Consider the following 16,239-nt stretch of genomic DNA (forward strand, 5'->3'; position numbering starts at 1 on the left):
TAAAACGAATTACATATATAAGGTTACAGAAAACCCCAAGTAGAAAACTAAACTTTACCCAAGATAACGTGAATAATTTTTAAAAAGAAAAATCCATGTAAGCACCATTTTGAGGTGTGTTATAGTGCAGTGAATTTCTTTACCGATTGGCATAATTTTTTCCATCTGTTCATGATCTGTAAAATGTAAGACTATATAATATTTTTCACATTAGTCCTTCTTGGCACTGTTAGGAATTAAGAGTACATTATACATACAGTTGAACTTAATTGGTGCCATGCTGGAGTGCAGTAAAGGGAATGCATTTGTTATGGTGAATTTCCTCACCATTATCAGAAGTCTTCCTTCTATTAACATATAAGATGAAGCCTGTCATCTGCAGACTATCGGTATCTTTAGTCTTCTCGACTGTTTAGCGTTGTACCGCTAAACTAAAGTGCAGATGCTTATCCCATAATCTACGATGTGCACTACTTATCGCTGCTCCATTACCCCTCACCCTGTCAGAGCGACCAATCAGTGAAGGTGGCTCTTTGCTACGGACTTCTGATTTGAGAGACGTGCACACCTCTACATTTGTGGAGCAGGAAAACAGACTTCAATACCTCCAGCCAGAACAAGTTTATGGTGCACTGGTTTGTAAATGAAAACCCTGAAAACAATGCCACACATATTAAAAAGGAAAGAAATTGTTTGCTAATTATTTCCTCATTCTAAGATAGGATGCGTTGATTTCTGTGACATTAAAGGCGGATGATATTTTCCAGTTGACTAGATTGATAAGAGCAGAGTGAATTACTCATGTAAATAAATGTTAACTCTTAGAGCTCACAGAAAAGAACTTGGCAAAATCTCTTTGCTAGTTACCTCAGTAATTTTTTCTTAAATAGAAAATTCATGCCCATGCATCCAAATATCAAAGCACTTCTAAATAGTCAGACATTTAAGGTTTACAGAAACAACCATGATCCCAGTGTTTTCCAGTGAAAATGCTACAAAGGACAAATTTTTTCTTCTCCTAGAAGTTCCTCATGCCACGAATTTGTTCATGCTCTCATTTTTGCATGCTACTTCGACATTTAGTTTCTAAAGAAGTGGGAGCAGGATGGAGGGGGATCTGCCAAAAGTTTGCTAAACGCTCTGAGTGATATTTTGTGTGTGGAAGCAATATCCCAGGTTAATCCCATTGGTGTCTTTGCCCTAAGAAAACTGTTATCTCTGGTATTGTCATAATTTTCACTATGATAAATGAAGTAGAAGATACATAAAAGAAATTTCTTTGAATACAGAGTGCTCAAACTGTGATTTCAAAAGACGACAAAGGATTGTGTACTTTTATTTAGGTTTGGGGCTAGAATATGAAAGCCCTGTACTAGCCAGAAAAGGGTAAAAACAAATGATCTGAGGATTGTTCAGAGGCTGCTTTATAAGCAAATGGAGAGTCAATAGCTATTGATTCTAACTGCTAAAAACTCTGGTGTTTAGTATTCCCCCTTTTTTTCCTTTCTTGTCCAAATTAAAATAGGCACTAAATAAGACAGCTGAGGATAAATCAGGGTATTCAGTTTTTGTTTTGACACAGTTCTATATACTAAAGTAAGAATTAAACTTTATTATTCCTTAGTTCCTTCAGTTATTCAGCAAACTCCTTATGAGTACTCACTCTAGAGCATTTTGTCCAATATCTATTGACCATCCACGTTTTAGGCACTGGGCTAAGAATTTTAGGCATATTGTCTCATTTAATCCTCTCAGAAACCTTATGGAGTTTTATTATTATTTCCATTTTAAGGATCAGTCACAGAAAGACTGAATAACTTTCCCAGTCACAAGATACTAAGTGGGAGAGTGGATAATAGGCTGAGAATTGGCTCTCAGCCCTGGCTACATATCAGATGTACTGAGTCAGAAGGCTGGGGCCAGGCACTGGGCAATTCTAACATGCTGCATCACTGGCGTGTGGACCTGTGATGTGGCACGTGCTGGGCCAGGTGTACTAGGTGGTGGGGATAGAAAGATGCACAGAGCGCAGAGGCCAGCTGATTGGGGGTGGAGGGTGGCAGGGTGGGGTAGAAATGAGGATCACCCAAGTAAACAGTGACAATACAATGCTCATCCCCCACCTCTTCCCATTCCTAACTCCTCACTTTTCATATCTCAAGTCAAAGGTCAGCTTCTCAAAACTCATCATCCTATCATTTACCTCTATTGGAAATGTAATTATTAATTTGTTTATGCTGTTGTGGCCCATCTCTCCGTTAGAATGACAGCTCCTATTCCTGTTGTATGCCCAGCATCTAGCCTGTGCCTGGGGAGGAGTTGGTTCTTAAAAACGTTAGCTGAACACACCAATGGCTATAGTGTGGTTTAGGTCTATTAGAGAAGCATGCCCGGGGGGCACTGGAGCCTCTCACTCTTCAAGGGGGAATAGAAATCATGGGAGCCTTCATGGAAGAGCTGAATTAGGTTGTAAGGGATGAGTAAGGATTCTCCAGAAAAATGAAGAGTGAGGGCAAGTATGTGGGGCTAAGAAAATGGCATACAGAAGGGCAGAGAGATGGGAAAGGATAGGGCAGCTGCAGGCCTTTCTGTGGGGCTGACCTAAAAACAAGTACAAGGACGTGGCGGGATTCACTTCAGAAATATTTATTCAATGATTAATGGCACTGGGGGTAAGCATAAGAGATACAAAGGGTAGCAAAAAAAGCAGAGCCCTTGATGTCCTGAAACTTATATTCTAGTAGGAGAGACAGATGTGAAACAAATGCAAAAGTATATATAATTCTAAATTGTAACAAATGCTCCAAAGGAAAGGGACTGGTCACTTTAAGAATAACCTTTAAGTGGGGGGCACGAGGGAGAGTCTTTCTGATGAAGTTATTTTTTTTTTTAAAGATTTTATTTATTTATTTGACAGAGAGAGACACAGCGAGAGAGGGAACACAAGCAGGGGGAGTGGGAGAGGGAGAAGCAGGCTTCCTGCCGAGCAGGGAGCCCTACGCGGGGCTCCATCCCAGGATCATGACCCGAGCCGAAGGCAGACGCTTAACGACTGAGCCACCCAGGCGCCCCATAGAATCTTTAACTTCCACAATCTATAGAGTAACTTTTCTGAATCTCCGCTTCCTCGCCTGGACAATGGGGAAGTTGACTCTATGTCCTGCTTACTTCACAGGGTTGGTTGGAGGTTCAAATGATGTAATACATGGAAGGGACTTTGTCCCACATAAATGTCATGAGCTACGTGATATTTCCCGAAAGCATTCTACAGTGGTGCAGTTGATATAAAATGAAAAGACTTAAAAGAGTTTTGAAAAATAAAATGCTCTGGGCCAATGAGAGCATTATATAAGCACTTAGTCATTATGTCAATGCCAGTTCCTGAACTGCCCACTCTCCATTGGTGAGCATGAACTCACTGACTGCACCTAGGACGATAGGGCTGTAAGTGTAATGTGTGATTACTACCTTCATTAGGACCTGTCAACACATTATAATGATATTTACTGAGCCTTGAAAAGGGATAAATTATGCAAGACTAATCCCTAAACTCAATGCAAATTTAATATACTTTTTAATGTGCTAAGTACAACAACAAAAAGTTAAATTCTAAAAAGTTACACAAGTTAAAAACTGTAAATCAGTAACTCATATAATGATCAAGAATATACACTAACCCACCAGGAGGCATTTCCATAGGCATACAGAGCATCTGAAAGCCATGAGAACATACGTACTTAATTTTGACTAATAAGTTCCATTTCTAGGAATCTACCCCAAAAATATATTTTAATAATACAAAATTACATATATATATAAGTTTATTCATTGGAGCACTGATTATAATTGCAAAATAATGGAAATGGCCTAAGTACCCATACGTAGGAGAATGGTTAAATGATGCTATACTCTCAAAACTGAATACTAGGCAGCTGTAAAAAAACGGAGGGGGGAAGATCACTAGGAACTTTCAAATCATTCAGTGAAAAAGGTAAAGTGCAAGGATTTATATGGTGTGCTATCGCCATATAAAAAGAGAATATAATTAAAAAACACACACGTATGAATCTGCTCTTTTGTGAAAAAGGAATATGGGAAAGATAAACCAGAGAATATGGAGACTGTTTAACTATACGGGGTTGGTGGGAAAGGGGAGGGAAGAAGGGGGCATGGAATGTAGGGGGTGAGGGTTTCAGGAGGGATGAACACTTCTGGGAGTATCTCTTTGGATATAGCTTTGACTGTGCATCACAGAAACATTTTACATACCTCCCCAAATAAAAAAAATTAAAACCAGCAAGGATCTGGAGGAAAGGGAAATAGAATACAAACAGTAACAAATGAAGCTAATTGTATTACAAATGAAGAGCATGACCCAGACAAATAAGATAACCACACAGAAGGGGATGGGAATTAACAATTAAGTCACTTTGGAAAACATTATTTCGGCAGGATGTTGTAAGGTGAAACCCAAAAAGAACTGTCAGTAAATACTGTACTCTAGTTACTAAATCTATTTCTCACAGGGGTATGAGTTAGTAATTCAGTAACTGCTTTATGTGTAATCTAGGATTATAAATATTGAGAGCTGGTCTTTTTACTGTTAGAGAAAGAAGCTATAAACAAGAAAAGGGGAAAGGCTCATAAAGATCCCAGTGGTACTGAATTGGAATCAGAGATATTAGAATGAACTCATGGTCATTCATATATATATATATATATATATATATATATATATATGTCATATATATATAACGGATATACAGATATAGAAATAACTAATAAATATGATGTATGTGCATGCATGGGTTAGTATACATACATATATTTCCTATCTTTTTCAGCTGAGAGAGACTAGGAGCAATGATGCTCCAATAGCAGTGATCTACTAGCACCCAGAACTTGGTTTATAAATATCATTCTCCAATAAAAAGAATTAGGGCTTCTTATAGAAATGGTTGATTCCTAGACTGGGGCAGAGAAAATACAAGATGAGTTTGAAACATCTTGTGATAACAGAAAAAAGAAGTGCTTAAAAAAGAATGGCGGCATGTCCAAAGGACACAGGATCCAATCAGAAGAAGCTGCCAATGGCCACAGCTGGAATATTTGAGCATCAAAATAAATAATGAGTATTGGACTACACCTGAGAAAACTGGATAAGCATCCACAAGTCTATACTGTAGAGATAGACAGATAGATGGGTATATAGTCAAGGAAGGACAACTCTTCCTTACAGAACAATTCCAATTAATAAGTGTAGAAGGAATGGGGGAAATACAAAACATCATCAGGCAAAGATTTGGAACTTAGCTATCTCACTGTTTCAATGCTAATTTCCTGGTTTGATAATTATACTACGGTTATATGAGTTGACAACATCAGAGGTAGCTAGGGGAACAGTATATGTGAACTGTCTACTATTTTTGCCACTCTTCTATAATTCTAAAAGTATTTCAGGGTGCCTGGTTGGCTCAGTTGGTGGGGCATGCGACTCTTGAACTCCGAGTTGTGAGTTCAAGCCCCACGCTGGGTGTAGAGATTACTTAAAAATAGACTCTTTAAAAAAAAGGCATTTCGAAGCAAAGATTTAAAACACATAGATAAGCTAATAACAGATAACGAGTGAATGAACTAAGGAGAGAACTAACATTTTCTAAGTGAAAGCAGGTATTACTTTCACAGTGAACAATCTGATACAAATGTTACCACTAAAAATACATTTTTTTTCTTCATAGGAGGAAGATTAGTCATATGAGTGCATTAACAAGTGACCTGCATATGCCATTTTGTCCTTTCCAGTTCTATCTTCTGCTATGGATCTATGTACCTGCAATACAATCAGAAGAAATGCCCTAGTGCTTGAAAGAGCTAGGGTTAAAATTTAACAGTAGATTTAACATCTTTCATGTAATACTTGGATAAAAGCCATTTGCAAGGAAATTTCTTGGCATGGGTACAAAGAGATAAATATGAAAAGTGCTCTTCTTTGTAGAAGCCACAGAAGCTCCAAAAACAAAGAAATGACACTTTCGGAGACATTTGTTGTGGTGTGATGGTCCCCAGGAAGGCTCCCTCTGCCCTGCAGGGACTACAGCAGTGGTTCCTAGCCCTGGCGCTTGCGGAGAATCACAGGGGCCTAGAAAAAGTACAGATGCCTAAGTCCCATCCCTGGAGATTCTGATTCAGGAGAAGCAATAAAAGCTCCTGTGAGCCTCATGTGCAGCCAGGGCTGAGAACTGCTGGAACACAACAACCTACAACTCGGGCAAAGTCAGTCGACTAAAAACAAAAAGAACTTGTTGTTAAGGATATGCACAGCTCTGTGTTCTGATATTTTAATACAACTTCATCTCTCAAACAGTAGTGACTTCTTGTATAGAAACCAATACCTCTAATTTCCTTATTTTAATTTATATCTTTTCCTTCCATTTTTATACATTACTATTATATTCCTCATATTATTAGGTAGTAACCTGACAGTGACCATATTCTATTTTTCCAGGTTGTCCCTTTTAGTAAATATTTCTTTACTTCATTGCACTTATTTATATTTCAAATGCAGCACTTATCAGAGTTTGTTTCATATTAGAATTATTTATCAACACGCCTGTCTTCCTGCTAGATTGTAAAGTCTCTGAAGCAGCAAATGTGGAGAATTCTTTTCTAGGACCTCTAAATCTCTGAAAATCAAGTGTCACTCATTTTTCACGGTTTCCATGAACTTTTTGGAAGTATAGCATGCATGCAGAAATTTGCACAAGTCCTAAGGGTACAATTTGATGGACTCTGACAAAGTTAACCCAGCTGTATAACAGTATCCAGATTGAGAGACAGGGCCTGACCACCACCGCTGAAGCTCACTCGTCCCCAACTCCAGTCACTACTATCCTGCCAATAAGGATAACCACTATACTGACTTCCAAACACACAGATGTGTATTCTTGCATTTGAACTTCATATAAATAGAGTTAAACACCCAGCACTCTTGTTTCTGGTTTTTCAGCTGTCCATTATATGTTCATGAGATCCATCTACATTGTTATGTATACTGGTAGTCCGTTCATTCTCAATGCTCTGTAACATTCCATTCTACTGGCTATGATGTGTAATGCTACTATAAACATGAACATACATGTGTGGATGTATGTTTTCCTTTCATCCTCCTTGCTCTGGGAAGCAAGGTGGGATTTCTGGGTTGTATGGTTAAGTGTATGTTAATTTCATAAGAAATTGCCGAAATGTTTTCCAAAGTGGTTCTACCATTTACATTCCTGCCAGTAATGTATGAAGATTCCAGGGTCTTTACATCCTTGCCAATACTTGGTAATATCTGTCTCTCTGATTATAGCCATTCTGGTGGGTGTGAAGTGCTAGCTTATTGTGGGTTTTAATTTTCATTTCCCTAAGGACCACTGATGTTATGCATCTTGTCATGTTGTCATACACTGTTCTAAAATCCTAGCATAAAATTATGTGCCTTTATCCTTACAAGTACTCAGTAAATATTTATTAAATTAAATTGATAAACAAGGAAAGGCACGTAAGTTTTCTATTATTAAACTACATAGCAAACAGTAGCTTTCTAGACAACAGATAATTTTCCACATAATTTGAGGGAAAGTACCAGTAAAATAAACTTAGTCTATCCTCTGGAGACATGAAAAATTAACTTAAAGTTTCTTAAAATAAGAAAGTAAATTCAAAAAAAATTACAGTTATAGAAAGCTTTCCAAATGCTCATTTATTTGTGGAATTTCAAAGACTGTGGAGTATGCTTTATTTAGGAACTCTAAATCTCTGAAAATCAAGTGAAAAATAAATATAATACAAAAACTGCCCAACAATGGTGGATAACATTAGAGTGAAAACTTTGAATTATGGCAGAATTTTCAAGACACTGCACGTAGGGGCATTCACTTTACAGAACTCTGTTTACTGAGTTCGGAGTAGCAACATGCAAGTCTTATCTGACAAAGGGAACAAGCTGGCTGTGGCCCTTGACCTTTCGGGGAGAAGACTCTCCTGCCCTGTACATCCTGAGATGGAAATGCAACATTATTTATAGGCTGCACCTGCTTTCCTTCCTATGAGATAAACAAGTTGGTGGAAAAGTAAGAGTTCAAGTGAAGAATTTTTTTAAAGGTCTTTAAATTCATCAGAAGCGAGGATAAGTATTTTTTTTTTATCTTTTATGCTTTTCACATTATTTTTATTTTAATAGCAGAAAGACACAAATCTGATTGGGTAGGTAGAAACTATTTTTGAGTACGTGACTTCTGAAAATGTAATAAACAAAAGGCATATTTAGAACTAACCTTCATTTAACAGGAATCTGATCCACTGCCCTGGTTTTCAGTGGTGCTGTGTTTGGTAGTAACCAGTGCTCTGAGTGGAATGTTAGGTCCCCCCAATAATCTCTTTATTAAATTTTAGAATCCAGGATGAAGAAGAAAAAAAGCATTACTACTCTTAACATTAGCTGAGAACCTTAAAGTCCCTGGTTTAATGATTCTTTTTTGTTGTAGCCTGCATATATACATACATTACTTATCAAAGAATTATGCATCTTTTTCAAAATCCTGACATTATATTAGATTTCCCCACTTTATGAGAAGTGAATTCTGAGCTTAAATATGTTGGTTGATGGATATGGAAAAGTACATTAGTGTTTCTGTCATACCTCTGCCTTGTCCATCTTTCTGAGCTGAATTTTCCAGACCACCCTAAAGACACAGCATCAGTTTCAAGTGGGCATCAGACACAAATATTTATGTGACCCAGTGCAGGGCAGAGCAGAATGTGACTGCAGTAACTACCATCTGAGAGATACCAAGGCTGGTGACAACAAATGTGTTATCAGACTGCTCAACACACATTGTAAAAGTGTCTCGATACTGAAGGGAAGGAAACCAAAGGAAGAGGGAAGAACACATGGGGATGTCAGCAGAGTGAATATATGATCTCTTCCTTCTTTAAACAAATACTAATTGAGTACCTACTATGCACCAGGGAGCGTTTCAGGAGCTGGGAATAAAGAGATAAAATTCCTGCCCTTGTGGGGCTTGTATTCTGAATACAAATAAATAATGAGAATACATAATTTGTCAGGTGGTGATGAGGCTTTGGAGAAAAACTGAGCAAGGACCAGGGTGGGAGTGCTACAATTTTAATTAGGGTGAGCAGGGAAGGCTTCATGGAGAAAATGACATTTGAACAAAGATCTGAAGAGGTGGGGGAACAAGCCATACAGATATCTGAGGGAAAAGCATTATGTGCAGAGAAAACTTAATGTCAAGGCCATGAGATAGGAAGGTTGCTGGCTTGTTTTAGAATGAGCAAAAGAGCAAGATGGTGAGTGGTGGAGATGAGACTGGGAGAGGTAATGGAAAAGGGCGTGGTCAAAATCATGTCATAGATCATTTTAATGACACTGGGTTTCCTCTAAATTAAATTAGAATCCACTGGAGAATTTGGGGCAGAGGAGTGATATGACCTAACTTAAACTTTCAAAAGACTTCTCTGGCTTCTGGGTTAAAGACAGACTGTAAGGAGGCAAGAGCAGAAGCAAGGAGACCAAGAAGGAGGCCACTGCAATTATCTAGACAAGAAGTGACAATGGCTTGGCCCAGGGCTATGTAATAAAAACAGGGAGGAGGAGTTGAATTATGACTATTTTAGGACCAACAACACTGCTGATGGATTGTATGTGGAGTAAGAGAAAGAGAAGAGTCAAGGATGTTAAAAGAAATCTTTTTTTGACACTTAGATTTGAAAGAAATTTCCTGCATGGGATTTTACATAGCTGCTCTTTGTGTCCTCGTGTGTCTCAGTGTCCTTGCAATAGTAGGAATATACTGATTTCTTCTCCGGGATATAAACTCCAAGAGGGGCAAAGACCACCTTTACTCATCTTTATATCATCATTGTTTAGCACAGAGCCTTCACTTGTTAGTATTCAATATATGTTCGTTTAAATATGTGCATCTTACATATCACAATTAGGGAAAAAACTCAGAAAGGGGTCTTGTTTGCATTCTCTAGAGTTTATACTCATTCTTTTATTCGAAAGTATTCACTGAATAGCTGCAGTATATCAATCACTATGATGTCCGCAGGTATCTTTGGGGGAGATGATAGGTAATAAACATTTTCCCCTATATATTTCTGCATTTAAAAATTTTCAACACTAGGCATGCTTTGCTTTACAAAGGAAGTAAAAACCAGTTTTTAAAAAGGTGTACTGGATATATTTCTGAATTCTCCCAGAGCCAAGGGAAGAACTTAACATTTCTGACAGTGGGGTTTCTCTCTAACCTTAGGCTCCTAGAGACAAACACATTTACTGGTGCCAAAATTCAATACCTAAAATCATGTGAAATCCTGTGAAAAAAAGCATAAAGGTATTTGCAAACTAAAACTAAACACAAAAAGGTAAGCTCACTTATTCCTCCCTAACTATAACCAGAACAATTATAACTCAGGGGCTGTTGTCCTGAGCAAGGATTAGCTTAGATACTGGCAGCAATTTTTGCTTATGGACCTTTCTCTGCCATAAGAAGGGAAAAGGAAATAAAATCATGAAATTCAAAACATTTCAATTTGAGTTTTTATTTTTTTATTTTTTTTAAAGATTTTATTTATTTATTTGAGAAGAGAGTGAGAGAGAGAAAGAGCACAAGAGAGGGGAGCAGGAGAGGGAGAAGCAGACTCCCTGCTGAGCAGGAAGCCCGATGCAGGACTCGATCCCGGGACTCCAGGATCATGACCTGAGCCGAAGGCAGTCGCTTAACCAACTGAGCCACCCAGGCGCCCTCAATTTGAGTTTTTAAAGTTTAGTGGAGAACTAGATTAAAATTCAGAGAACACTAAACTGTCTATATTCTTCTTGTTTTCAAGGGGGAAGAGAGAATTCCAGTTCTGGATCCACTCACCTGCAAACGTGGACCATGCACACTAGTGCACATGCTCACACACGCAGGGAGACGCAGACACAGACCTACATACGTACATATGTTATTCTTAGGCCCTAACTCACAGGTAGACTTACCCTGAAGCCACTGAAGGTGAAGCTTCAGGGTCCATCATTTACATGGACCGTCATGAGGACCTGGGTCACAGAAATGTAATCACAGGGTAATGTATTTTTGTAAAATTTGTAAAAACAAGATGCTTTTCTATTCTTTTCTTAAAGAAGAGACCTCAAATCGTTTAAACCTCAGGCCCTGAAAAATCCTGAATTTGTCCCTGACCCAACCGAGAATATTCTGATTCAGTGGCTTTGGAGGTGGATACCAGGGGGCTGTATCTTTTTCTTTCTTTCTTTTTTTCATGTCACCAAGTGATTCTGATACACAGCCAGGTTTGGAAATCACTGATGAAGGACTACAGACTGATCAGCTTAATGAGTCCCTGACATCTAGGTAGTATTTCTTTCTGGAGCTCTGCCACCATTGATTGGGACATAAACCATATAACACTATGTAGTTTGGAAAAAGCTGACAATTGGCAACATTCACTTCCACATTGCAGTGATGAATCACATAACCCTCTGTGCCGAGTAATTAACTATCCATTTGTATATACTGGCTGTAGCGATAAAGTTCTTTTCAATGAGGAAGGAAGGGAATTTGGACATAACATTAACAGTTGTTAATACCAAGCAAATAGAGTAAATTGGATTTATTAAAAAGAGTATGTGTGTGGATTTTTTCCCTAGGAGTTGATATAATTTGTCTAGCTTTCTAATTATAGCCGGGACAGAAAACGACTGAACCCAAAGACCTCTCACGGTATCTAATAAACTTTTACTTACAGGGAGAATATTTCTTGGGTTGGAGAATGACAAATAATTTACTAAGCTTTTCCTGAAAGATAGCTAAAGGTGTTTCACCTATATCTAGCTGATGAATTAGCTTTTGCTAATAATCAGTGTCACGAGACAGGGAAGAAGCAGCCTGTAATTACTTTGAAAGGAATGAAGGAACAGATCTGATAAAGAAACTAAATCAGCTAATTCCTCTAGGGGCATACTGAGTGGGAGAGAAGCTTACCTTACTGCCAGTTTAGAGGGAGGCAAAGATAGGGGGCATAGGTGGTTTTCACCTGCCTGGCTTCCATTCTCACTTTCTGGTAACAAACCCTTAATTTTCCTTTCTGAAGGTTCAGTATAGAGGCTGTAATCAAAGGTTTCCTCCCTTCTCCAAGATGCAGGTGGGCATGGGACCCAAACCCATCTAAGCATACTCACTCCCTAATATCTGAATTCTGCCCAGAATGACTTTAGAAGAAAAGCAGCTGGAGACAACCATCTGGGGGAGGTTCCCAAAAGAGACTCTCATTAGTCTCAGCCACCTAGAGATCCCATTTTCTTGTCTTTCTCACAGCCCAGTTTTTATTTTGATTCTGAGAGTTACCCCATCTTCTTCCAATAATTTCTTTGCTTTTGGTCTGGGTTTTGTTTTCACTTAAAGTAGCCTCGGTTGGTTTCTGTAACTTGCAACCAAAGAATCTTAACTAATACAAACTATGCTACAAACTATGCTTAACTAATACAAACTATGCATACAAACTATGATAACTCAGTTATTTTCCACAATAACAAAAAGTCCAAATGTATTCTCAACGATGCCCAGCTGAAAGAGTCACACTAGCAGAAAATATAAATATGGCTCAGTAAATAAACATTTGTTTTGTTGGTAGATGTTCTGACATATCTGTACTCATTCTTTAGCAGTCAAATTTTATTCAGTTCCATGATGTCTTTTTAAATTTTTCAAATAATAACTCTATTGATTGCATAAAAACGGCACAACTTACTGTAAAAATTAAATTAATAAAGGAAAGTACAATAAAACTTCAAAATTATCCCAAATCCCATCATCAAGAAATACCATCACTAATATTTGGTAAGCATTCTTCCAGTACCTTCCACATACAGACAGCACAAGAGAAAGAGAAAAACAGTATCGGAAATCTTGTATATAATTATGCATGTTTTTAAAAAGTATTTAACTTGTTTTTACTTGAATTTAACCAAAATAAAGAAATTGAATTGAAAAAGAATCACAAAACTTCAGTTAAGTATTTCTTTACCATATAAGGTAATTTTTCAAAGAGTCTACATAAATTAAGAAAAAAAATTATGAGGGTGCCTGGGTGGCTCATTTGGTTAAGTGTCTGACTTTGGCTCAGGTCATGATCGCAGGGTCCAGGGAAGGAGCCCTGCATTGTGCTCCACACTCAGTGGGGAGTCTGCTTCTCCCTCTGACCCTCCCCCAGCTTATGCTCTCTCACTCTCTCTCTGTAAAATAAACAAAATCTTATAAAGAAAAAAAACAGAAAAAATTATTAAAACCTTTAAGAATATGGAGTCATTTAAAAAATTCTATACTTTCCCTCAGACAGAATCAACTGACTCCCTTCTAGAAAAATAAAAAAAAAAAAAGAAAACTGGCAAGCATTTCTCCCTCTTCCTTCTTTCTTTCATATTTATCAGCTATATTATTATTTTTACATTGTCAGGCTTCAATGTTCCCATCTGCTTTTGTAACCATAATTGTCATGTTTGTTTTGAACTGGTTCTATATTAAATGGACTAAATACAGTGAGTTTCCTTCATGATTTTTCTTTTTTCATTCCTGAGGTCTTTTTCAATTAATCTTTTGGGTGGCTAGATACCATCTTTAAGTAGTTTTCTTTTTTTTAGAAAGATTCATCATATATTCCCTAAATTTTGAATGCTAGAGAAAGACTGTTATACTTATGTTTAAGGAACAACATTGGCTAAGTATTAAATTTTGGGTCATACTTTTTTTTTTTAACCTTCTGAGCTTTATAGACAGGTGCTTCAGTTTTGCTGTGGAGAAACTAAATCCAACCTGATTTCTTCCCCTTCATACATGTCTTGCTTTAATACCCGGAAGCTATAGGATTCTTCCTTTATCTCTTAGGATCAATACCTTTATCAGGACAAGTCTTTGTTATTCTGCAGCAATTTATTTTCCTGGAACATGGCAGATGCTTTTGATTGTTGTAGATTTAGAACTCTTTAGATATAAGATCCATGTGTTTCACTCTTGTTCTGTTGGCCTTACTTCCCCCCAGCCCCACCCCTTGCAAACGATGCCTTCAAATAAAATGCTAGGAATAGATGCTATAAATGGTCCTATGTTTGTTCCTCTCAAATTCTCCTACTTTAATTAATGGAGGATGGCTATCTGTCAGGAATATGGGGATGTGAGTAATAAGCTGGAAGTAACTGAGAATCGTTGTGTCCAGTATCCTCATTACAAGTCTGTTATTTCCTTTATCCTGACACACCTGTTCTCTCAGATTTCTATGTTCAAGATGTTATGTGTTACTGATAACAAAACCGTTTGAGCCATTCTTGTGTTGAATTTTGGCACTTTCTGCTTCTCTCCCTTTTTCACCCACTTCACTTCTGTCAGTCTCCTCAATTCTGAAGAAAGGCGGCAGATGACAAAGATGGCTCATTAACATGGTTTCTCCTTTGGTGACCTCTTCTCTGACATTTTGAAATGCAAAACTGGGATTCTACACAGGCATGGAGATTCATGGCTCAAATGAAAGAATTGCTGGCTGTGCCTTTCTGAATGGGGATACCTATTTCATGTTAATCAGAAGTATCCCCTGATTTTTTTTAAGATTTACTTATTTGAGACAGAGAGTGAACAGGGGGAGAGGCAGAGGGAGAGAGAGAATCCTCAAGAAGACTCCATGCCAAGCATGGAGCCCAAAGTGGGACTCGATCCCAGGCCCTTGGGATCACAATCTGAGCCAAAATTAAGAGTTGGCCTTTCAACCAACCGAGTCACCCAGGTGCCCCCCCAAGATTTTTTTTTTTTTTAAAGATTTTATTTATTTATTTGAGAGAGAGAGAATGAGAGACAGAGAGCATGAGAGGGAGGAGGGTCAGAGGGAGAAGCAGACTCCCTGCTGAGCAGGGAGCCCAATGCGGGACTCGATCCCGGGACTCCAGGATCATGACCTGAGCCGAAGGCAGTCGCTTAACCAACTGAGCCACCCAGGCACCCCCCCCCAAGATTTTTTTAAGAGTTATGAAGTTAGAGTCAATAATGTTGACAAATATCAAATTATGTAGAGAATTCTTGAATTGTAGGCTAATTTGACTAATATTTATTGGATGATTGCCACATGCAAAATAACAACAGGGATAAAAAGATGAGTAAAACAAAGTCCTTGTCCTTGCTTTCAGTGTGATTAGGGAGAATAAATTAAATAGAAGATATTTATATTATTATGACTACATAAATACTGTTCACTACTGAGCCAAGTGGTGTACTATGACCAAGCTTCATTTCTCAATTTTTATCTGGAGTTTATATTTGCCTTACATTTTATTTGTTTACTTTTTGTCTATTATTTTTTTAAATGTTCCTACAGATAGTCCAAATCCCTGTCCATATTTTTCCAAAAGCTCAAAAAATAAATCAACTGATTAGTTCCATTACCCAACCACACCATCCTGTCTCCATGCCTTCTTTTCTGAAGTCCTCTTAACTCCTGCTTGTGGCTGAGTTGCAGGCTATTAGGGATAAGTACACAGTCATTCTAAGGCTTCGCCTTTCAGCTCTCCTACGGGTTCCATGTCTTCTCCTTACCATGGTTTTATTCATTTTTGTGATGAAACACAACTTCTAAAGGGTTAATGGGAGACAAAATTTGATCCCTTATATGTCTAAAACATCTTTATTTTACTTTCACAATTAATTAATAGTAGGGCATTGTATAGAATTCTAGATTGAAAACTATTTCTCCTTAGTTTTGAAGGCATTGCTTCATTGTTTTCTAGCTTCCCATATTACTTTTTCCCCCCGCTTTATTGAGATTTAATTGATAGAGAACATTGTGTAAGTTTGATGTATACAATGTGTTGATTTGATATACTTACATATTGCAAAATGATTACTATCCATATTGCTTGTAAAAGATTTGGAGTCACTCTTTTACCTGTAGCAAGGATCTTATCTTCTTTGTTAGGAAACTTTTAAAATTTCCTTTTCATCCTTCACAATCTAAAATTCAAGATAAATCATCTTTATTTGCCTTCATGTAGATCTATTGTCCTACATGGTTCTGGGCATTTGGTGGGCCCATTCAATCTGGAAACTCATGTCCTTCTTTCTTTCATAGCAGCCTCTTCTTTTTCAAGGATGGAATTGCTTTTCTTATTTCTGAGAATAGTACTTATGGTTT

General features: G+C 37.7%; 1 protein-coding gene across 4 annotated transcripts in view; it reads right to left on the reverse strand.

The window, feature by feature from the left end:
- FBXL17 (F-box and leucine rich repeat protein 17) overlaps nucleotides 1-16,239 on the reverse strand; it is a 514,999-nt gene that overhangs the window by 22,376 nt on the left and 476,384 nt on the right. The window lies entirely within an intron of this gene.

This window comes from Mirounga leonina, unplaced genomic scaffold (assembly GCF_011800145.1).
Source record: "Mirounga leonina isolate KUSES-001 unplaced genomic scaffold, KU_Mleo_1.0 Mir_168, whole genome shotgun sequence".
In the NCBI taxonomy this organism is placed as follows: Eukaryota; Metazoa; Chordata; class Mammalia; order Carnivora; family Phocidae; genus Mirounga; species Mirounga leonina.